Raw genomic sequence first — 25958 nt, 5'->3', positions numbered from 1 at the left:
ACGATGTTGATCTGCATGTTGTTTCATTCTATTTTGTGCCAACACGAGGTTATCCTTTAATAGTTGGAGGACTTGTTATTGATGTTCGATGTGATGTTCCACTGCTTGAACCTTAGAATTTTCTCTTTAATATGATGTGATAGATGGTGGTTGATACCCATAAAGTGCCATAATGAATCATTTTGCCAGCTAAATGTATCAGACGTACTAGAATCTTGTTGTAGCTTTCGAATAAGTGCCCACACTTCTTCATCATTCTTCCATTCCTCCCTTGCTTCGTTTATCCAATCTGGTTGGATAATAGAAATGGCGCACAACAATGCTTCCACACCCTCATCCTTTCTTGAGAGTGCATCTGCCACCACATTTTGCTTCCCTTTTTTGTAGATGATTTCAAAGTCATAACCCAACATCTTTGTGACCCACTTTTGTTGCTCTTCAGAGGATAATCTTTGTTCTAAAAAGTATTTAAGGCTATCATGATCCGTTTTTACTTTGAAGTGTCTTCCCATTAGGTAGGGTCGCCATTTCTTAAGTGCATGGAGTATTGCCAACATTTCCTTCTCATAAATAGCTTTGCTTAAAAACTTTCCCTTGATTGGACGACTTTCAAAAGCAATGGGTCTTTCATCTTGCATTAGAACAACACCAATTCCATTTCTTGAAGCATCACATTCCACAATAAAGGTTTTTGTGAAGTCCGGTGTAGCTAAGATCGGTGCTTGGCACATTGCCTCTTTAAGATGTTCAAAGGCCTTTGTTGCTTCCGGAGTCCATGAAAATGCATCTTTCTTCAATAATGTTGTTAGAGGTGCTGCTATTCTCCCATAATTCTTAACAAACTTGTGATAATACCCTGTCAACCCAAGAAATCCTCGCAGATTCTTTATGGATGTGGGGATTTTTCATTCCTTAATGGCTTTAATTTTGCTAGGGTCTACCTTAACTCCTTCATGAGATACAATATGACCCAAATATTCCACCTCCTGGAATCCAAAGAAACATTTGGATCTTTTTGCATATAATTGTTTCTCCTCCAATAGTTGTAGCACCTTGTCAACATGTTCAACACGATCCTTCCAAGACTTGTTGTAGATTAGTATATCATCAAAAAATACTAACACAAATTTTCTAAGGAATGGTTTGAAAATTGAATTCATCAAACCTTGAAATGTTGAAGGTGCATTAGTAAGGCCAAAAGGCATAACCAAAAATTCATAATGACCCTCATGAGTTCTAAATGTTGTTTTCGGAATGTCTTCAATCTTCATTCTGATTTGATGATATCCCGAATGAAGATCCAACTTGGTGAAGTAAATTGATCCATGCAATTCATCCAGTAATTCATCAATGAAAGGAATTGGGAACTTATCTTTAATAGTGAGCTTGTTGAGCTCCCTATAATCCGGACACATGCGCCATGATCCATCCTTCTTGTGCACCAATACTACTGGAGCAGAGAAAGAACTTTGACTTGGTTGAATTATACCAGCCTCTAGCATTTCTGCAACCATACGTTCAATTTCACTTTTTTGGACATAGGGATATCTGTACGGCCTGATGTTTGGAGGAACACTTCCTGGAATCAGATGAATAGCATGATCATGATCACGCATAGGTGGGAGACCTTTGGGAGTCTCAAATACCTTGGAATGATTGTCCAGGACTTTTTGGAGATCTGGAGAAATAGATGATTCCGATGTGGAAACATCTAGCGAACATAATTGTGCAATTACACCTCTTTGCTCCTTTTTTAGAAGCTTTGTCATACCATTAGAGCTTATTATCTTTCCTGGTTTCCCTGCAATACCCCTTAATTCAACTTCCTTTCCTTCCGTAGAAAATTTGATGAAAAGTTCTTGAAAATTAAAAGCTTTTGTACCCAAGGATTGTAGCCATTGGACTCCTAGTACAACATCAGCACCTCCCATTGGAATGGAAAGCATTGGGCTAGTCAATACATATTCTCCCATGAATAGCTTGATATTATGGCACCTTCCAGAGCAATTTATTGTTCCTCCATTTGCAATCATCACTTGATACTCTGGTGCTGGATATAGGAAGCAATTCAATTCTTTTGCTACCCTACAATGAATAAAATTGTGGGTGCTTCCTGAATCAATCAACACTATTACCTTTTTCTTCTTGATTTGTCCTTCTATCTTGATGGTTTGAGGAGTGGTAATTCCCGCCAATGCATTACAAGATATGGTCGGATTTATTTTTTCTTCATCTAAGCTTTGTTCCTGGAGTATATCTTCTTCTTTTGACCTTTCTTGCTCCTTTTCTTCTTCCTCTTCACAATCTATGTAGAATAATTTCTTCTCAGCACACTTATGACCTTTAGTGTATTTGCTATCACAACTGTAACAAAGCCCTTTTGCTCTTTTTTTCTTCCAATTGTTGTGGTGTCAACCTTATAGGTTGTGGAAGACTAGGGGCAACAACACTTCCATCTTTATAGTTGTGAGTGGTATGCTTCCTGGTTGCCATAATTTTGCTTTCCATTTTTCTTGCTAACCTGAATGCCTTCTCTAATGAATCAGGTTCCCAAAGGCAAACATCATGTTGGATATTATCCTTTAAAGACCCTATGAACACATCAATCCTATGCTCTTTTGGAATATCTTTTACCCTTATGTTCAATTTTTGGAACTCCTCAATGTGCTCCATTACTGAACCCTTTTGTTTGAGACTTATCAATTGGCTAAAAAAAGTGTTGCTTTTTGTATCTTCATAATGTGCTATCAATTCTTCTGTAAAAATTGCCCAAGTGATAAATTGTTTACGAGAGCAAAGCCATTGATACCATACAAACTGATTTGGTTCCAAATATACAGTTTCCATACGTACCTTTTGTGTGTTTTGCACATTATTGAGATCGAAGAACTGCTCCATCTGTAATATCCATGTGGTGGGATCCTTGCCATCAAACTTCCTCATATCGATTTTTGGAATATGGTGGGTCTTCGATCCAACATTAGAGTCTATGGAATCATGATTAACATTACTTTTGTTCACATCATGAGTTTCCTTTACAACCTTTTCACCATTAGTAAGTATTTCTTGTAGAAAATTTGTCAAATCTGTCTTCAAATCTGCCATGTCTGTCTTTAAATCTGTCTTCAAATCTGCCATGTCTGTCTTTAAATCTGTCTTCAAATCTGCCATGTCTCTCTTCAAATCTGTCTTCAAATCATCCATCTTAGCTTCCATTCCCTTTATCTTAGATTCCATGCCATTTATCTTAGATTCCATGCCATTTATCTTAGCTTATGTTAGCTTTTGTGAGCGTGACATTTGTTGCACTTGTTCTTGTAATTTTGATATATCATGTAGCATTTCTTCCTCTTCTTCATGAGTCATGCTAGAGCTTTCAGGTTCCTTACTAGGTGTTTGCATTTTCTTTCCTCGGGGCATCAGTTACCGATAATAATGCTTTACTATGCCCTTTGAATTCCTTTAAACCAAGCTTACACAAAAATTTAAAAAAAAACTACACACCTTTTTTCACTTTCTAGAAGCCTGATATTGAATCTGATGTATCTCTGTAATTTCGGATCATCCAGTTCTGAAGTTACGACTTGTAGTAGCCATCTGCGTCCTCTTTCCAATGCCACAAGTCTGACCCAAATTGGATTCTCCAAGGAATATTTATGTGAAATCTCCCACAGTGACTTGCTTTTAGACTAGTTCAGTATAGCGAACTTGTACGACGTGCCACGAGTCACTGTTTCAACCTTTGGATCTGAAACACGCATACAAGAAACTACATTCCGTCCTCTTTCTGTACCTTTTTACGAAATTTCAATCCAATCTCCAGAGAGAAAGTTATGACGATTTTCCCTAGGTCACCTGTTTTGAATGTAATTCAGGAGTCTGCAAAAAGACCAACTTCCTCAGATCATATCTCCGCAAATATCGCGCGAAAAGCTCTGAAATTTGGACCCAAGGTTCAGCGCGCTTTCTTCTCAAATCAGTTTTTTTTGCGACTTCTGAAATTTCATAGAAAAAAAATTATAGCGAAAATGCCACGATGACCAGTTTGGAGCAGCGAAACCCTAGAATCCAAAGCTCTGATACCAAATGTTATGAAACCAGCTCAAGAAAAGATAGAAAAGATAGATCAATGCCTTAGAATTTAGCCTCTTTGAGGGGGCAACCTCCTTTACACTACATAAATGAACAATTCTTGGATGATACAAATGACAAAACCTCCTTTCTATATATAGGAGTCTAAGGAGTCATAATATAATCCAGCCGACCTAACAATAATAATATAAAGCCACAAAAATAACAATAGAGGGATTCTATGGGGCACAGAAATAACAACATGGGGGTAATAGGGGCACAACAATATAAATAAGGGGTATAACTACAATAGTAATTGGGTAATCACTAGTATTGTAGGGACCCAACATAATGTGTGAATGCTCTTGATGTTTTATTGTTATTGATGCTGCTATATTGATGATCAACGTAGAGGAGGTTATGTATTATGCATGTTCCGCTTATAAGTGTATAATCAGGATAATTTCTGTGAATATGTGTCATATTATTCAAAATTTCTACACTCATGATCTTTCTAGCCAAAATATGTGCAGCAATTCATACTGCTTGGTCATCGATCGAGTTTATGGCATATCCCCTATTGCATTTAACCAACCCATACTTCTTCTTCATATTCTCTACCACTGTGCGGTCTTGATCCTTTCCCACGAACTCCTCCATGGGGTTCCGCCCTTGGTAAGGTAATATAGTGATCCTCCATATTAGCATTTGGCCTATGGGGATCTTATTCCCCATCCACAAGTGTCCATCATGTATTAATACCAATAATTGTCAAATGCACGTTGTGTTTATTGAACTTCTATTGAAGTGTGGCACATTCAACATGTTAAGTAGTCCTGACTGTGCCAACCCATTCGCCCATTGTTGTGGTTCCGATCTTGTCACTCCGCTATTTAGGTAGTGAACCTGATGCAAGTATCGGTCTGGAGGGAACTGAGGCTACTTATTTTGGACATTAAAGTCATATTCTATAAAAAAATTCTGCAGGATTTTCCTTGAAATATCTCCTAAAAATGACACAACTTCTAGCAATAATGGTGTGAATGCCCCATATATTGCGTCCTTGGAATCCTTTACTGGTTTGGCATTTGGCTTCCTCGGAGGGATGTATGAGGGAAGAGGTGATATGAATGTTGTGCCACCTTCCTTTGCCTTTATTTCCTCCACTTCTTCTTCAATATCAACCTGGAGGTTTCTTCGAAGGTTTCACAGGTTTGGCAGGCTTCTTGTCCTTCTTTTTCTTGGTTCTTTCTTTCTTGGTTTGCTTCTGCCTTGGTGATGTCCATGACTTCTATGGGGGTGGTGCTGCTACTGTGGGTGTATCAATTGCTAGCACAGACATATCTGTCGCTTCCCTGACTCCAGACAATCCTTGCTCATGAAAACTCCACACAATCTCATCCCAAGATCGCTCAGTCAACATACATAGCAAGGGCTCATGCAACTTGTTCACACTATTAATCACTCGAGCTCTTGATTCAGCAAAGTTATTAATCTGAGTGAGAGTCGACTATTTATAACAATTCTAGCCTTCAAACCTCATCATTAGATTTGATTTTGTCCCGATTCTGTTAATATTTCTCATTAATTGTGTATCTATCCTTAAATTCTGCCAACATTTTGCCTTAAATGCCATTTTGTGCGTGTCTTTTCTATTTTAACATTCATATTTCTACTTTTTTAGGGAACTTCAACTCATCCCCTATTTTAGTGCACCCTTGTCTTACATCGTGGTTTCCTATGAACTTCGACATATTCCTGACTATAGTGAAGTACTTTCTTCATCGAAGCTCTCTCTGAAGCATAGTTTATAGTCTAGTGTCCACTTTCAACTACATGTGATACTACGACTTTCCTTATTTCTTCTTTAGGGTGAATTTGTAGGGGGCAGGGTTGTCCATGTACAACTTCAACCTATTGCCATTTACATTTCCCTTAATTAATTATCCATTTAACTTCACTAACTGCATTGTGCCTCCATTAGTAATATACTTAATAACATATGGGCCTAACCAATTTGCTTTGAATTTCCCTGGGAATTTCACAAACTTACAGTCATAGAGGAGAATAAGGTCTCCTATCTAGAACTTCTTTTGTTTAATGTGTCTGTCATGCCAAGCCTTTTGTCTTGCTTTCTGTACTTGTTGATGAAATCCTGCGATAAACTTGTTTTATTCCAGAGCAAGTAACTATGACATGCTCTCTTCCATTATGTCGGGGTCTGTCATGTTTGTAAAAGTTGGAATTCTTAGGCTAGGGACAATGTATTCCATGGGCATCATAGCTTCTTGCCCATAAACCAACTTAAAGGGTGTCTAACATGTCAACTTTTATCATGTAGTCTATAAGCCCACAATACCGTTGGAATCCTAAGATCCCAATCATTCATGTTTACATTGCATACCTTGGTCGGTGCATTCTCCAAAGTTTTATTGAATGCTTCCACAGTTCCATTTTCTTGAGGATGATAGGGAATTTTGTTTTGTTGGTAAACTTGAAATTCTTCAGTTAATGCCTCAATGGTGTTATTCAAGAAATGTGATCCTTGATCACTCATCAATATCTTTGGACACCCAAATTTGGACATTGTGTATTCAAAGATGAACTTCGCAACTGTTTATGCACTGCAATCCTTCACTGGTTGTGCTTCGGCCCATCTTGTCAAATAATCAGTTGCAATGATTATATACCTCGTGCCAGTCCCTTTTCTTGGTGGATTGATAGGTCCAACAAATTCAATAACCCATTTATCAAAAGCCTACAATGTTAATTATGGCCCTAGTTGCATTTCATCTATTCTTGAAGGTTTTACTATTCTTTTGCAGATATCACAAGCTCGATAGTACTCCTTTGCATCTTTGTGTAGTGTAGGCCACCATAAACCTGCTCTTAAAATTTTCTAGGCAATGGCTTTTCCTGCATAATGTCCACCAATTGTGCTACTATGGGCCTCTGTTAAAATTATTTGTCTTTCATGCTCAGGAACATACCTGCGCACTATTTCATCTAGTCCCATTTTATATAAGTGTCTTTTTATTAGGGAAAAATCTACTGCCTTAACCACCAATTATTTCTTCTATTGTGTAGTGTATTTTGAAGGGATCATCCCTGTGGTTAAGAATTGAATAATGTCAACGAAGTGATCATCTATAATCCTTATTGCAAACGTATGCGCATCAGGAAGATTATCCTCTATATTTGTTGGTTCTTCCCTTGTTTCCAACCTTGATAAATGATCAGGTTCGACATTTAGTCTTGCTGGCTTAATAACAACTTCAAAGTCATACTCCTGAAACAATAATAGCCATATGCAAATCTTTCCTCCTAAAACAGGCTTATTGACCAAATACTTTCTGTAGAGTGATCTGTGAACATATTGAAATGTGATCCCAACAAATAATTTCTAAACTTATGTAAATCATATACCATAGCTAGTCCTTCCCTTTCTGTAGTTGTATAGTTCTTCTATGTTTTAGATAATTTCCTACTTGCAAAAGCTATAGGGTGATCAATTTCTCCTACACTAGGTTATGCCAATACCACTCCTAAAGCTATGCATGAAGCATCCACATGAACATGAAATTCTTTATTCAAATCTGGGAAAACCAAGATAGGTTCAGTTACCATCTTTTCTTTTAGTGTGTCGAGGATCTTTTGACATTCTTCATTCCATAGGAATGTTACATCTTTCTTCAACAGTTTTTCCATAGACGCAGTGATTTGTGCATATCCTTTGATAGATTTTCTATAATATCCTATATGTCCTAATGTGGTGTGAAGTTGTCTTACTATCTTTGGTGGAGGTAAATTCACAATAATAACAATCTTCGCAGGATCCACCATCAATCCTTGCTTGCAAATAATATGTCCTAGTAATATACCAAAAGGTACACAGAATATGCACTTTTTGATATTTAGAGAAATCTGATACTACCTGCATGTGTCAAGCATCAATCTTAAGCTTGCAACATATTTCTTCAATAACCTAAATATTGGCAATCATTGAAGTATACTTCTAAAAACTTGTGAATATATTCTTTGAAAGCTACAACCACCACTCTTGAAAATATGACAGGGGCATTCTTTAGTCCAAAAGGCATCACTATACACTGATATGAACCCCATTATGTAGCGAAGGTGGTCTTATGTTGATCTTTTGGTGCAATTCTAATTTGATGGTATCCTAAAAATCCATCTATAAATGAATAGGCTTCCCAACCTCCTACATTGTCCAGTGACTTCATCAGTGAAAGGTGTAGGGAATGGGTCATGTAGACATGCATCATTTAACTTCCTTAAATCAACACAAATCATGATTTCTCTTTGTGTTTTCATTTCTTGTACCACCATAGGACATACCCACTCTTATTCTTCCACAGGTTCAGTGATTCCAGCTGCTATAATTTTCTCAGGTTCTTTCTTCACTTTTTCTTTGTACTTTGGATTCAGTCTATAAGGCCTTTTCTTAATTGGCTTCACATCAAGCTTTAGAGTAATCTTCATAGCTCCTAAATCTCCTACTATACCCTTCATATCTGAAAACTTAGTAGGGAATAACTCCTGGTATTCATGCAAAAGATCTGTCACTTTGCTGATTGTTTCTTGATCCCAATAATCTCCTATCATAGTAAACTTTGAATCCTCTTTTGATCATATATTCACCTTATTTGTCTTCAATGGCTTTGTTATATCAGGATTTTCTAACTCAAGTCCATTCACTCCGCAGTAGCCTTCATATTTTGTTATGTCAATATTTCAAGGGTCTTCATCTTCTTCTGCAATGATGTTGTAGCATGCTAGTACATTATGTAGCTACACAACACAATCAGGCTGCCAAGTGAGTGGAATTTTTTTCTCAAATATATTATTTTAATTATCTAAAGGGTTGAATATATACATGGACAATCATCTTCAAAGCTAAATGTCAATATAAACCCATCAACCATCTCTTCCTAGTTCATAGTACCATCTCGAAGTTCTATTTCCAAGTACCAATCTTGAGGAATTGTCTCTAATGTGTGGATGAACCCATGCACCCATTCTTCTCATGGAATCTCCTTCCATGTTGTCATGAAATGTTGGATGTGCTCTCTAGGATCAGTTTGCCCATCATATTTATCTGCCAACTCTTTTTCTACCTAACCAAATCTTATCCATATCAACCTTCGCCATTATTTCCAAGTTCCTATATTATTCTTATGCGTACCCCACTATCTAGAAAGAATATCTCTTAGGGCTATATGTAGAGCTAACAATCTTTGACACTCAGGTACCTGTTCTTCATATTCTTCAAGAAAAGTATTTATATCACCCAAACCATCATAAAAAGGTATGTCATGTGCCTCAGCTATAATACAGTGAACTACTTTAGTAACTCTTGCACATCACCTCGTAGATACTTCATGTAACCTATTTTTCCAATTTTCCATTTCTTCTTCTCAATCTGAAGTAGATGAACTTTCATGCTCCCAACTCAGCGTGCCTTCAATAGGGTTAACATAGTATTGTCCTTTTTCTATAATTTGATAGATGCTATCTATATCAACTGCGTTGTATTCCTCTTTAACTCGTTCAATATCGCTCTCATAGTGTTGCTCTCAAATATCATTTGCCTCTTCTTTAAGTTAATTATAGCCATGTTGTAAAATGCTCAATCTAGTCCAAGTAATGCAAGGTAGGGGTTACCATCATCCACAATTTCTATCACTTCGAAATTAGTACTAGTGCGCACCCCTTCAATGTCCATTGTAATGCCTAGTAATCTTCCTAGAGGAACAATCTTTTGTTGATTCACCATTCTAAATTGAATAGGTGACCATTGCAACTTTGGTTTACCCATTAACTCCCATGTTTGCTTTTTCAAGACATTAGCTTCATATCCCAAATCTAAAATAACTTGGTCCATGTCATATTCTCTTATTTTTGCACTAAGTCTCATTTCCTTTCCAGTTCTCTTATGTCTACGTAGGTTGTTAACTTTGCGCATTTCACTCTGCGATACTTCCTTAGATGCACAAGAATTTATCAATTCCTGAAGTCCTTCTACAAATTTTTGATCTTCCAACAATTTCATAGAAGTTTGAAGAAAATATTCTAAAGTATCAACCTTATATGTTGCATCCTATTCCTGTATTGTCAGAGCTTGCATTTGTGTTGAAGATGATAAACCGCAACTATTCTTTTGATTTTTCTATGCACTAGATGTCAAAGCTCCTGTATCCATAAAGCTTCGCTTCACTTTATAAAGAATTCTTTTTATTTTTTAATATCAAACACAAGGGCTTTTTCAATAGTCTTTCTAACCCATGTATCTTCAACTTCCTTATTTCCATCTACTTTATCATTTGTAGTCACAGTCCTTGTTAGAATATTAATGTGAGGTTCATTGGTCCTTGGTTCCACAGTCATCATCTGAATGTTCTATGTCGGTTGTTGATTTTTCTTTTCTTGCATTTTTTCCATAAGTACCAAACACTCCTCAATTACATGATCAAATGATTTGCAATACTTACATACCATAGTAGGATTATGACAATCTCTTGTGAAGTGTCCTGCCTAGCCACAGTTGTAGCAGATAATCTATACACAACTTCAACTAGCTCTGCCACCTCGACCTCTTCCTTGATATCCACCTTAACCACCACATTGTCCACTTCCTTCCTATACATGTTCTTCATCTTGAATTCTATAAGCGTCAATACTATGTTCCATCATCAATTCATAAGCTTGACAATTGTTCTCATCATGTCTTGTTGATTTGCATAATTTGTAATATAAGTTTCTTGTAGTCTGGAAATACTTCTGCAATAGGTATCAATCTTATGCATGATGTTCACCTCTAGTTTTACATATCTCACACCATAATCTAGATTCGGGATTCAAAGGATTTAGTGCTCCACTTGTAAAAATTCTTACTGTAGATTAAACTGATTATGCAATGTACTAAAGCAAAATACTTAATCTACTTCTACCATCAAACTTACGGAAGCTTAATCGATTTCAGCAAAATCAAACAGAACACATAAAACAGAGAAGAAGATTCAATCACACATGAAACACAGAACACAACTCTGGGGAAAGCCTCAGCTAAAAACCCCGCTATCTGTATTATCATACAAGTGGAAATATCTCAGGATTACACAAAACTTTAGCTCACAAGCCATCTAGCTCTCAGTACAATCCCTCACTGCTACTCATAGACAGAATAGACAACACATATGCCTCCTTCTTTGTCCTCCAAGCCTCCTATTTCCTTGTGCAGTTTCTCCTGGGTCCTCCAACTGCCATCTGTGTGATTCTCACTCACACACTACTCTAACCTTTGTAATAACTGTGCAATCCTCAAGGAATGAATTCCTTCTGCATGCAAGAGATATTCACATGGGAATATTCTAGCAATTGATAGTACATTGTCCCTGCCTTTAATCTCAACTAGGTCTTTGTCTGAACTGACATGCATGAGTTATTTATGAGAGAATATTCAGTTATCTAGAGAACACTAGTTGAATGCATGCATGCATTAACTGACTGAACTCACAATTAGTTCCATAAACTATTTGGAACTAATTTAACTGGACTTAACTTAGTTAACTGAACTAACTAATTACAACTCAAATACAACTTATCCTTATCTCCTTAATTAAGGGATAACTTCCTCAATCAAAGGGATAACTGTTGCATGTCTTCACAAAGACTTCATGTTTGATTTTCACCAACTAATTAACTCAAGATGATTTAATGAATTATTTTTCAAACAACTTGTGAGACTAAATTCGAATTTTAATTCAAGGACGAATTAAAATTGGAATATATCCTAAAATGTTATTTATAGCAATGTTATTTTAGCATTTCTTGTTGCTATTTTCAAGAAAGGGATTATCTGCCACCCTGATCTTGTCTCTGTGGAACTCGAATTTACACTTTGACAATGCCTTAGTCAAAATGTCAGCATCTTGCTCCTCGGTCAAAATATACTGCAACAACATGATCCTCCTCGCCACATAGTCTCTGAGATGATGATACCAAATGTCGATATGCTTGGACATATCATGAAATACTGGATTCTTAGAGAGTTTGATACAAATCTGATAATCACAATAGATCACAGTTGGATCCATCCTCTGATCAAACAAATCAACTAGAATTTTCCGCATCCAAATGGCCTCACATGCTGCCTGACTTGCAGCTATGTATTCAGCCTCTGTTGAGCTAAGTGCAACTGACCTTTTTTTCCTGATGTACCAAGAAACTGTAGCTGAACCAGGGTTGAAAATTCCTCCTGATGTACTCTTCCCATCTAATGGACTCCCTACCTAATCTGCATCTGTGAAGCCCTGTAGCTTCACTCCCTCTGACTGTCTGTACCATAATCCAAACTAAGATGTTCCTCTGAGGTATCTCAAAACATGCTTTGCTACCTTCCAAAACAGTTTGGTAGGCTGAACCATAGCTTGACTCAGCTGGTTCACCGCAAAGCAAAAATCTAGTTGTGTGTTCACTAAATACATCAATGAACCCACAAGCCTCTGATACATAGTAGCCTCTACTACCTCACCTGAAGTAGCATCCTCCTTCCTCTAGTTACCTTCCATAGGAATCTGCATGGGCTTACACTTCTCCATGTGGAATCTACTGAATATCTCATTGGCATACTTGCCTTGAGACACAAACACTGCCCCATCCTTCTGCCACACTTCCATGCCTAGCAAGTAGTGCATGAGACCCATGTCTTTCATCTCAAACTCTCTTGCAAGGTCCTCCTTACAAGACATGATCAACTGATTATCACCTGTCAATATCAGATCATCAACATAAAGAACAATGATCAACTGCTTACCTTCCACCATGATGTGGTACAAGTTCATATCCGCTTCACTCTTTATGAAGCCCAACCTGGTGAAGTAGTTGTCGATCCTGGTGTACCAAGCACGAATTGCTTGCTTTAGCCCATAAAAATCTCTCTTGAGTCGGCACACATGCGACTCATGATCGAAGGTCTCAAATCCTTCCGAATACTTTATGTACACCTCTTCCTCAATCTTGCCATTGAGGAAGGCAGTCTTCACATCCATCTGATGGATCTTCCAACCCATTTGTGCTGATAGTGCCAACATCAATTTGATATATGAGTACCTTGCTACAAGAGCAAAATTCTCATCATAGTCGATCCCCTTGACTTGCGAGAAACCACGGGAAACAAACCTTGCCTTATGTTTCTCCACACTGCCATCAGCAGCATGCTTTACCTTGTAAAGCCAATGGAAACTCACAACTGACTTGTTCTCCAGTCTTGGAAACACATCCCAAACACTGTTCCGAACTATGGAGTCATACTCCTCCACCATAGCATTAACCCAAATTGACTGTTGCACTGTTTCCTCAAAGGAAGATGGTTCAGTCTCTACACATTCCCCAACAAGGGCCATGTAACCAGTGTACCGCTCAAGTGACCTCCTCTCTCTGCACTGAGAAGATGGCTCTCCCACTTTCTCTCTCACATCTGACAACAATCTGTCAGCCTCCCTTTTGTGTTTTCACCCATCTCTGGAAGACTCTGCATGAGTGGATGTCTCCACTCCTAGAACCTCTACATGCGGCTGCTCCACATCAGTGTGAGGCTAGTCCTCCTTAGGAATCAAAAGTTCCTCCTCTGCATGCATCTTCAGCTCCCTCTCATGGGAAAATTGCATGGCCTTCAGCTCATCGAACTTAAGATCTCTGTGAACCACTGTCCTCTTAATCATAGGCAAACACACCAGATAGTTGTGAGGAGTACCAGTGTACCCCAAGTATCCCCAACTCTGTTGTTCGCTCTAGCTTCTTCTAGGCATCCTTGGTCACATGGAAATAAATCGATGAGCCAAAGATCCTGAAGTGACTCACATTTGGTCTCTTCCCGGAGAAAGCTTCCTCTGGTGTCTTCATCCCAAGTATGCAATGCGAGCTTCTATTGTGCAAGTAAATCACTGTGTTGCATGCCTCAGCCCACAAATGAAGTGGTAGGCCTTGGTCATGCAGCATCACCCGAGTTGCTCCCACAATCATTCTGTTCTTCCTTTCGCCCACCCCATTCCGCTGTGGGTTATGGGGTGCCATCAATTCCCATTTAATTCCTTCTGCTACACAGAAGTCCTTAAACTCTTGAGAGACGTACTCTCCACCATTGTCACTTCACAAGGCCCTGATCTTCTTTCCTAATTCTTTCTCAACCAAGGCTTTGAACTCACAAAACCTTGAGAAGGTTTGATCCTTCTTCTGCATGAAATAGATCCAGCATCTACGAGAAAAATCATCAATGAAAATAACATAGTACCTTTGTTTAGCGGTGGAGGCTGTCGAGAATGGTCCACACACATCTATATGAACTCGCTCCAAGATTGCTTCAGCTTGACTGTCTCGATCCTGAAAGGAAGATTTTGCATACTTACCCAAGGTACAACCTTTGCATGTGTCCACTTGCTCAAGTTTACCTTTGGGAAGTCCGGTAGAAATCTGCTACATTATCTTCAAGGCCCCATGATGCAAGTGGCTCAACTGTCTATGCCATAACTTGCCAATATCTTGGCTTTGCACCAATTATGATTTGGAACTCAATGCAGCACAGTCATCTACCTCCAACTTGTAGAGATTCTTCACTTGAATCCCAATCCTCTTGGTTTGACCCATGGCTATGTGTCTCAAGAACGCCTTTCCTTTGCTGAAGACTACATCATAACCTTTGTCTTTAAACATCACGACCGATACTAAGTTTTTCTTCAGTCCAGGCACATACTTTACATCAGTCAGGATGAGAGGAGCTCCATGCTCCCTCTGAAACACAACTATACCTTCACCTGAAACACGGTACTTTCCATCATCGCCCATCTCGATGCACATCTAGAGGTATTTCTCCTCCAAGGTACTGAATAAACTCTTATCGCCAGTCATGTGGAATGAGGCTCCACTGTCCAGGTACCAAACACAACCCACCATTGATGAAACCATGCATGCGATGAGGGTAAAATCCAATTCAAACTGTGAGGCTAGTGCCTCACCATCTGATCCTTTTGAGGATCCCTTCTTGGATTTCTTCAATGGAAAATTTGTTGCATAATGGCCCACCTCATGACAATTAAAGCATCGAACTTTATATTTGTCAATCTTCTTCCCACCATGGGAAGAACTTGATTTGGAATGGGAAGCCTTCCCTTTCCCTTTTTGCACCTTACTTGTTAAGGCTATATTTTCTTCATCATCATGCTTTGATGAAGAACCATCTCTGGTGCTTCTCCTGATCTCCTCCTGCATCAAATTCGACCACAGTCGTTCCCAGCCTGGCAGTTTCTCTCTTCCATTCACTGAGTCTTGGTAGCTATGCTAGCTCTTAGGAAGACCGAGGAGAGCAAGACTCACCATATCATCATCAGTTGTCATGATTCCTACACTTCCAAGCTCATCTCTGCAGGGTGGTGAGCTTGTTTAGATATGTAGAGATCGTGTCGCCCTTTTCACACTTGATTTTCCAAAGCTATCCTTCAACGCCAGCTTCCTCTGGTCATTGCTATCCTGATATACATCCTTCAATGCCTTCCACATTGAAAATCGATTCTACTTCCCATGGAGATTCAAGACAATATGGTCTCGAACTCCCTCCAGAAAAATCCTACTCACTCTCGTCACACATTTCTTCCATTCTGCCAATTCTTGGGCATCAACTATTACTAGCTTGGGGACTTCTTGATCAATGAAGTCCTTCAAACTATTGTCCTCTAATACCACTTCCATGTGATCCTTCCAAGCTATGTAATTCGAGCTGCCATCCAGGGCATACTCGAATCTCAATCCATTGAATGCCATTTGTGAACTTTGAGATGTGATAAGAAATAGATTATGTACCTACAATCAAGAACTTCAAACATTGATCTTCTCCCTTATTTGTATATTGTTCTCCGCTTCAATCACCTTTGCTCTGATACCATGTAGAAATTCTTACTGTAGATTAAACTGATTATGCAATGTGCTAAAGCAGAATACTTAATCTACTTCTACAATCAAACTTGTGGAAGCTTAATCGATTTGAGCAAGATCAAAAATAGCACATATAATAGAGAAGAAGATTCAATCACACATGAAACATAGAAGAATACTCTGGGGAAAGCCTCAGCTAAAAACCCCGCTATCTGTATTATCATACAAGTGGGAATATCTTAGGATTACACAAAGCTTTAGCTCACAAGCTATCCAGCTCTCAGTACAATCCCTCACTGCTGCTCATAGACAAAATAGACAACATATATGCCTTCTCCTCCGTCCTCCAAGCCTCCTATTTCCTTGCGCAGTTTCTAATGGGTTCTCCAGCTACCATCTGTGTGATTCTCACCTCACACACTGCTCTGACCTCTGTAGTAATTGTGCAATCCTCAAGGAATGAATTCCTTCTGCATGCAAGAGATATTCACATGGGAATATTCTAGCAATTGATACTACATTGTCCCTACCTTTAATCTCAATTGGGTCTTTGTCTGAACTAACATGCATGAGTTATTTATGAGAGAATATTCAGTTATCTGGAGAACACTAGTTGCATGCATGCATGCATTAACTGACTGAACTCACAATTAGTTCCACAAACTATTTGGAACTAATTTAACTGGACTTAACTCAGTTAACTGAGCTAACTAATTACAACTCATCCTTATCTCCTTAATTAAGGGATAACTTCCTCAATCAAAGGGATAATTGTTGCATGTCTTCACAAAGACTTCATGTTTGATTTTCACCAACTAATTAACTCAAGATGAATTAATTAATTATTTTTCAAACAGCTAGTGAGACTAAATTCGAATTTTAATTCTCAATTTTAATTCAAGGACAAATTAAAATTGGAATATATCTTGAAATGCTATCTATAGCAATGCTATTTTTAGCATTTCTATTATTAGCATTTCTTGTTGCTATTTTCAACACCACTAGCCATGTAATTCCTGAAGAGAGGGCATTGTTCTTTAGAGTGGACTTCTAATTTACACTTTTTACACCACATTTCTTCATATCTTATATCTGCAAAGTCAAGTTTTCTAGCTAACTCTGGATCTACTGCATACCTGCATTAGTATCCCATATAAGTGAAGCTTCTAATTTCATCGCAAGTTCTAAAGCTTAGACTTGAGTTTCTATCTTTTGTTGTGATAAAGGCAATCTTATATTTGGATGCAGCATAACTATAAACCATTACTTATGTTGTTGCAGAGCTATTTGGAAGCTCACCTGATCCAATAATATCTTGAATCTTTGATCAAATTCCTAAACAGACTCAGTAGAATTTTGTTTGATCTCTTCTAATTTTGTAATGCACTACGACTTAGACTTCAGCTTCTTAAATTCTTTTACCAACATTGTTTTAATGTCTGCAAATGATTTGATCTGATTGCTTGAATACTTCATGTACCAAGTCAACGCTCTATCTCAAAATGTTGTGACAAGTTGCGCTTTCTTTATAGTTTCATCATGGACCTGCTTCATTTTCCATACTGCTTCACATAAAAACCAGAACTACTTTGGATCCTCTGATCTAGTCCCTTTAAAGATAGGTAGCTTAATATCATCAACCATGGTTCTTCTTAGAGGGGGAGGGGGATTCGTGAGGGGAGGGGGATGGGGGGTAGGGGGATGAGGAAAACAAAAAGCACCCTAGTTACTACTTGATTTTGGCTTCAGAGAAATTTCAAGCTCAAAGGGTGAATACTATGGAGTTCCTTTGGGGTTTTCAAGGAAATTTTCTTCACTTTCAGACTCACTTAACAAGGGGCTATAGTCAGTTTCTATAAAAGTCTTTGGATCCTGGCCACAAGATCTATTCCTAGTGTCTATTCTATATATTTTTCCACTATACGTTGTTTGAGTTTCTTCTTTATATCTTCTCCCAAACATAAGTAACTAATAATCTAACCTCATTCATAAGATTCCCTTTTCGCACAAAATCATCTTAATCCAAAGTTTTAGAGCTTTTAAGAACTTACCTCACAGTCCTTTAAAAAAATTCCATTCTTCTTCGCTATAGGACACAATCAGTTCTTCCGCAAACTCAGTAATGAATCCTCCCAAGATGATGTCAATCCTGAAGTCAACAACTCTTGAGATCATGTTGTTAGTGTTCTTGAGTCATTGTATTAGTTCAGGAGTCCATTCCTTAGGTTCGTCTCCTTTAAAACAATATTTTCTCTCAGTCAACCTTGATATCCACTCGTATAGTTCCACATGGAATGAGATAAAGAAGATTTCGTATTGGTCTTCGAAAATATACGTCTCCAACCACCTCCTAGTTGACAGACCACAGGGGCTTCACTCGGTGAGAAATATCATACCACGTGGGTTCATATTGGGGGATATATATTGAGGAAAACAGGACATAATATATTGGGGGATATATAAGGGGTAAAGGGTTTTTATATTGGCAAATACAAAAAATGGAGCTCAAGTTAATGAAAAAATATAAAGGGGTATAAAAAATGATAATGAAAAAATGGATACCTGCAATATCTAGTGAAAGTAGGGGTCTTTTATATTGGGAAGTTGTATTGGGTTCATATTGGTAGGGGGTTAAATAATGTGATTTTTAGAAATATTTTCCAATATGTAGTCAAATTAAGGGTATTGTTTAATATGCCACAAATGCACGTGATATGTTAGAGGTTTAATGAGTGAATCCCCCATGTGACAGACAAGGGCTTTTATTTTCTTGTTTATGAAAATTCTTGTTCCTTATGTTCTACCCAATCTTGAATTTCTTTCTTTAATGGATGCCACATAAACATCCCTCAAACAGATCCTGGTCCTAGCAATGGAACCATTTGTTGGCTTAGGTTGGGCTAACCCAGGTTCGATTCTTTACTGCGCACCAACAAAACTCTCAATCACTGGCCCTTTTAGCCACGACTTGTAAGTAGGTCGCAGTCTCACTCGAAGTGACTATGGGAAGTTGCAGAACCATGTTTCTGCAGCCTGAGGGATGCTGCAATGTGGAAATTTTGTATGTTATTTATACTTTAATACTTATAAACTACTTTGAATACATCAACTACTTCACACTTATATATTACTTCACAAAATTACATTCGTCACTTAAACATAACTTAAACATCCATAAAATTCAGAGTACTGAAATAAAGTGTAGATAATAAGCAAATTAACACATGAGACGTAGATTTTACCATGGTTCATCCCAATGTGGGACTATGTCCACAAGAACTGTTGCATATAATAGAGAATCGGTACAACAAACAGTTCTTTCCTACACACACATCTACAAGTTGTTTACGCACTAAGCTACAGATGGTCTGCGCACTAAGCTACAGACTCAGGCCTCCGCGCACTCAGCTACAGAGCCTCGCCCTTTCTCCAAAGTATAGATCACAAAAATATCACCATAAACACAGATCTAAATCAATTTGATGCCTTTCTTCTTTATTATTCATCCCTATATATACTACTACATGAGCAATTATATTGCTACATTACCATGGACCCAATACCATGGTTTCCAAAATACAAGGGACTATGGTCCAAAACCATCAACTTTTATAATATTTTATGCCTTTTACAGAAATGGAGGGGCTTTGCCGTGAAGCCCCTAAGTTGCATGGTCTTTGTTGTGCTCCGCTGCTCTACTACGCAGTCCACCTCATACTCCGCGACATTTTTTCTACTGCGCGCTCCACAAAACTTGGATTTCTTGCCCAAAATCTGGCTAAGTTGGGCTACGCCCAACATATATTGCAACAACAAGAGTGGGACCCATCTGGTAGAGAATCCTGTATTTAGTGACAAGTCCAAGCACATTGAGATTCGATAACATTACATTCGAGACATGGTGCAAAGAGGAGTCATTAGACTCCATCATATATCAATAAATGAGCATATTGCAAATATTCTCACCAAGGATTCCCAAAAGGGAAGTTCTTTCTCTCTAGAGAATAGTTTGGACTGATGGATGTGACCCTTCCTCATAAGGGGCATAACTGATAGAGAACACTGAGTCATCTCTTCCACCATGTTTGAGCTCCTAGGGTGATGAATTGAGATGTGGGGCTCCTAAGGTTGAGGGATCTCTACAAAATAGGGTCGTAGATGTTGATCCCCTATCTTTAACCCATAGGGTCAGAGATGTTATCTCCCATACCTTGGTTTATGTAGAGTATACCCCAGTTGGAATCATACCCACAAGCTGGGCTTGTTGGGATTATCGCTCCTTGTTTTGCCAACGGGTTGAGAGAGTGCTTGGGGGTGTACAACCCATGATGATTATGATGCAGGTGGTTTACCACATGAATCTTGAGGGTCATTGTTGTGAATATCACTGGTTGCTTGATATGGGGTTAAAGATTTTTTGCTCCCCCCTCCCCGATGTAGTTCCAGGTTGAGATGTGCTCCTTGATATTGTTTCAGATTGAGATGTGTTATATATAATTATAGAGGGTGGAAGATAATTCTCCTCGATGATTCTTCTTCTTTAGATTCGAGAATGCTTCAGCAGATAAATTTGAGCAAATATGGGACATGATATGACGACAACATACAAATGATTATTACATGATGCAACTGGAATTTCTCCCTCGCTAATATGGAATGTTAATTTGGTAGCTCAGTGACAAATTCCAACCATGTAACTAGATTCCACTTTTCTAGATGACCAATTTTGACTATTGAATCACCCAATTTGGACAAGGGAAAGTGTACTTATGAAGAAAATCCCAAATATGCACATTTGGACAGGTCGACCCTAACAAAAAATTGCTCACCCTTAGAAGTCTATTAATACAAGTAACCTCAAGCCCATTTGGACATCATTAAGCATCATCTTCTTCTCTTCTTCATTTATTGGTTCGCATAGGTCTGAGGCTAAGTCGAGGAATGTGGTTCGTAGGTCCAAAATTACAGGGTTTGAAGCTTGCACATGTTTTTAGGGTTTTCGTTTCAGATCATAGGCTACACACATGCAATTTTTGGCTACAACCACAAACTAGTAGGCTCAACGGTGCAGTTGAAAGGTCTCAACCACACACGTCCTTCTTCCTCCATGAAATTGGTCTCTAGGGATGAAATTTGACATGTGACCGTAGTTGACCGTAGACATGAAAAATTGTCTCTAATTTATATTGATGATGGGAACATATTTCTTAATGTTGTAGGGTTAATTTTGCTGGGTGGATTTTTGTTGGACTCATTGTACTCTCTGTTGAACATTTTATGACAATCTAATAGAAGAAGAAATTAAAATGTTTTTCCTCCTTGTGGGGCTTTCCCCTAGTCTTTTACCAAACCTGGTGCCTCTTTTTGATGTGTTGATTATTGATTGTCTCCTTTGTCATTGAATTTACTATTCTATCTTCAATTACTCTTTATGATTGGAAATATTAATTGTCATTGAAAATATTGCTAATTGAAGAATTAAATTGGTCTAAAAGTAATTGAAACAACATAAAGCAATGTGAAATTTAACATTGTCCATTATTCTCATGGACTCAATCAGCCCATTAGGTTGTTACATTGCTTAATTATGGCCATAGAAACCATTATCTTATGCCCAATTAGATCCAGGGTCTAAATGGCTCCCTCATTGAGGCCAAGCATACGTTGTACGGTTTCTTCACACTCCTATTGTTTTCATTCTTTTTGTTATGTTCATGTCCATTTTCCAATAGCATTCCATCTTACCTGGAACTTTATTCGGCATGTTCTCCTTCATGCCTATCAAGCACTGCCCCTTTTTCATGATTCCACAGAATTCCTACCACTCTAACCTCTTTATTCTAAGATCCCCAAGCATGCAATTCTAAATTTAAAGATTTAAAACCAATGCAAGATGGAAACAAAGGAAATGATTTTGAAAGGACATGAAATTCACAACAAAAATCATTCTCAAAGACATCAAGTAAAACAACATAGTAACCAAGACCAAAACCCACATGATAACCAAGACAAAAAACCAGCATGATAACCAAAACCAAAACCAACATTACCATGCACAAGTATAAAAAAAAATTATATCAAATCAAGAAGTCATTAAATTAAGCCATAGCACATAAGCATAAAATAAATAGTTCCCAACTTTAGAAATATGGTGTAGAATTGCAACTGCTCAAGAAATTTTAATCTAAATCAAGAGCCACAATTCTAGTCTACTGCTCTGCAGAAATTAATTCGCAATTTAGAATAAAAATATCAGACATGGAATAAGAAATAAGACACATGCACGATATTTTACTAGGGGAAAGCAACTGCTAAACACCCCTTAAGCCTACTTGCATTCATCAGATGAATAAAGAATTTATTACAATTTCTAGCTCACTTTGAGCTCAACCTACAAGTGAATAGCCTATCTATCGTCTCAATCAGCAGCTCTGACCTAGACTTAGTCAATTTCTACCTCAACTTGAGCCCATATTTCCTTGTGAAAATCCTGAAGAATTAGCCTTTATTTTTTAGGAATGTCCTCCAATTGATTGCACAATTCTCAAGGATTGATCATTTGACTGCATGCAACACCTATACACTCAAACTAGTTTACAATTGATGTTACAATACCTTGGAATCTCCACCACGGCTGGGGAACTCAAATTCCTTCCATGAACTAGATATTTTGAATTGATTTATTAGTTAATTGGATGATCACTGAGTTAGACTATTGTTCCACCACACAATTGACCTCTAACTAGTTCTACCAATGGTTAGAACTAGTTTAACTAAATACAATTGGAAATAACTAAATTGGATTTATACAAATTAGAAATCACACATGCTTAACTAAACTCCAAGCCCTCTAACTTAAATTTACTAAGCTAACTGAGTGACAATAGCCATGCCACCTCAGTTAACTGCCTCCAAGTTGTCTGTTGATGTGGAAATTTGAATTTTCTCAATTTGACCAAGGCAAAATCAAATTGAGACTTTCTTGCTACACTTATCAACACCAACATCAACTCAATATCAATGAGTACAACACTCAAGGAACTCTCAACCATCATATAATGTAGATAGGTACATAGGTACATATGCACATTCATGTACCAAAAACAGTTCGAGACTTCTTCACAAGTCTCCAACAACCTTGAAATCTTATATTCCTGAAAAGTTCACAGGGGACCCTTTTCAACACACATGTACACATATATATGTCAAGGAGCTTGAGGGAATGCCCCCTCCTCTTTCTTGGCATCGTGAATCCTCAATGTGCGTTCATGTGGCTCATAGGGGCTATTTCCTTTCTTCTCATGCCTAAGGTGCCAATCCCTTTTTCGATGTCCTTCCCCGCAATCCAACGGGAGATTATCTTCTCCTCATTTTTAGCCTCATGAGGCCTCTTCCTGCTTTTACCATCCATTATTTTGGATGATTCAACCTAGTATGTCCTTTCTCACAACTTTCTCAGTATTCCATTTAGCCAATTCTTGTTGTTTCTTGGTGAGTTTTCCAATTATTTCTGCCATGTAAATCTTTAACTCGTATTCCAAGTCCTTGAGCTTAACCTCCATATTTCTGAAGGTTCTCTTTTGTTGGAGGAATCTTTTGCCTTCTCATTCTCAATGGGCTTGTTTCATACCTTGTTGCACCATGCACCGATACCTATTTGCTTTCTCTGCCACTAAGTCTTGCTATGTGTTTCCACATACACTCAACTACTAGTTCATAAAATAAATTAACAACACATATGCTAGTTGTCATCTGTTACCATGTTAAGTCGAGTATGGAATCCTACAGTTGTCGCACATCCATAAGATCGTCATCAACCACATGTCTTAAACCAGGATACCAGTTATTACATACATAAGCTTGTTTTAAAAACATAGCAATACATATCTATTAATCTCATTCATGATCATTATTACACCATAGAAACAACTATAGTTCAATCTTTGATCCATACTAACAACAATTTTTAATATCATCCTCTCTTCTAAGGCCACACTACTTTTTTTTTAATCACTTTTTAAACACAAGAAGAATTAAACCTTCTTATTAAGGTTAACAGTAGCCATGGCATATGTTAATTCAAAGGATCAGTTAGACAACGCTCATGTTATATTAACAATTATCATACTTGTAATTATCATCTTCACACATAAGCATTACAGGGCCTGCATACAACTCAAGTTAGCACATTTCATAACATTGTCCCAGTCAGTATGGGCTCTACTTACGCGAATTTTCAATAACTAACCATCATCCTTGTTGTTATATCAAATATCTACAACCAACCATTTATCAATCCTTTGGCTTCCTAGAAGTTTCACAACTTCATGCCTCTAATCTCTTGAGGCACTATATTATATATAGGCCATTAGATGTTCCCACCCAATTAGCATATACATATACATGCATACATGTCTCAAGAATTCACACATATACATACACATAATACAAAAATTCACACATATACATACATGTCTGAATTAGTTAGCATACACAAAAATTCACACATATACATAATGTCAACAAAATAGGGAGTTTTCCCAAGGTTCCTTGTATCACATTAATAGTCACATACTTATTCTAACAAGCATGCAAAGGCTCACCATATGACCAACAATGATGATGCACTAAAGAAATCATATACTCAACCATGCCACATAACTAGAGCACAATATAAATGCATCAATCATGCATGTCATAATCATTTACAACCAACTTTTAACACCTAAACATTTGTTTTATCAATCTTCTAAAAGTCGTTATGAAGCCCTCCCCCTTGGGGAGTCCCTACTGCTACTTGATTATGATAGAGCCTAATGTTTCCTTTGTCTTCCACCTTGTGATAAGCACATCCAAGCCTAGTGTTGAACTTGGATTCTCTAATACCACTCTGTAATATAACCCCTTACCCAACACCCAAAGTAGGAGCTAGTCACTATGCATACCCAATCTTCAAGTTGCCATTATGAAAATGGGGTTTAAAAATTTTGACTTTTCCAAACTTCTCTAAACTCATAGCATCCTTTACCATTGTGTTTGTCTTTTCGAGATGAATCTAATGATATAAAATTTTCCTCAATCTGACCATCAAATTGTGAGATATTTTTTACCATACCACATCATCAAGATGCCATGTGGTAGTCCACCATTGACTTGCATGGCAATGGAGCTTTTATACCATTCAATATCATTCTCCTCCACTTATCTATTTGTTGTGGGGAAAAGTATCCGATGCGGATGACCCTATCCCTACTCTAAAGGTGACAGTCTTTAGCAACAACTGAAAGTAAAGCTTTGATGTTTTCCTTTATGAAAGTACAGAGAGGGGGAAGAAATAATCAACCAACCTGGTATCCTTCGCTTAGTCGATCTTGATCCTCTCTCTTTGTCTCTTGTTCCCAGCTCCTTACTCTCTTTGCCGGTCCAGCTACACACAAGCCCTGCACAAAACGAGAGAGAAAACTACAAGATACAAGTACTCATAACTGATGCATGGATTAGAGTGAATCAAATATACATGTAAATACAATACATCAATGCAATACAAGTATATAGGAGAACATGCAAAACTTTATTGATAGAAGTAACAGGGTTCTGAGAAGGTTACAACCAATGATGGCTCCAATCTAGCAGCACCTCCCCAGCAGCAAGAACTCTCCTCTTCACCTCTAGTAAAACAATCACCCAATAGCTCTAACTGTAATCCAACAGCACCTCCTTGCTTTACACAAAATTCCAGCCTCCTTAGACCTCATAGAAGAGCTCTATATATAGGATAGAAGAAGAGAGGATGAGTCAGCTTGAGACTGACATGAAGCTGCCTTGTGTCCTCTTCCTCTTCAGTTAATCTTCAGTTCTTGAGTCCACTTGGAGATCCTTGCTTACACATGGTGATCAAGTACCTCTTACTCATCACAAGGCGAATCTGATGAACCAAGTGT

Source organism: Pinus tabuliformis, chromosome 3_2 (genome assembly GCF_031772625.1).
Source record: "Pinus tabuliformis cultivar Carrire ecotype Pingquan chromosome 3_2, CPIR1, whole genome shotgun sequence".
NCBI lineage: Eukaryota > Viridiplantae > Streptophyta > Pinopsida > Pinales > Pinaceae > Pinus > Pinus tabuliformis.
Note: the sequence above shows the minus strand (reverse complement) of the source record.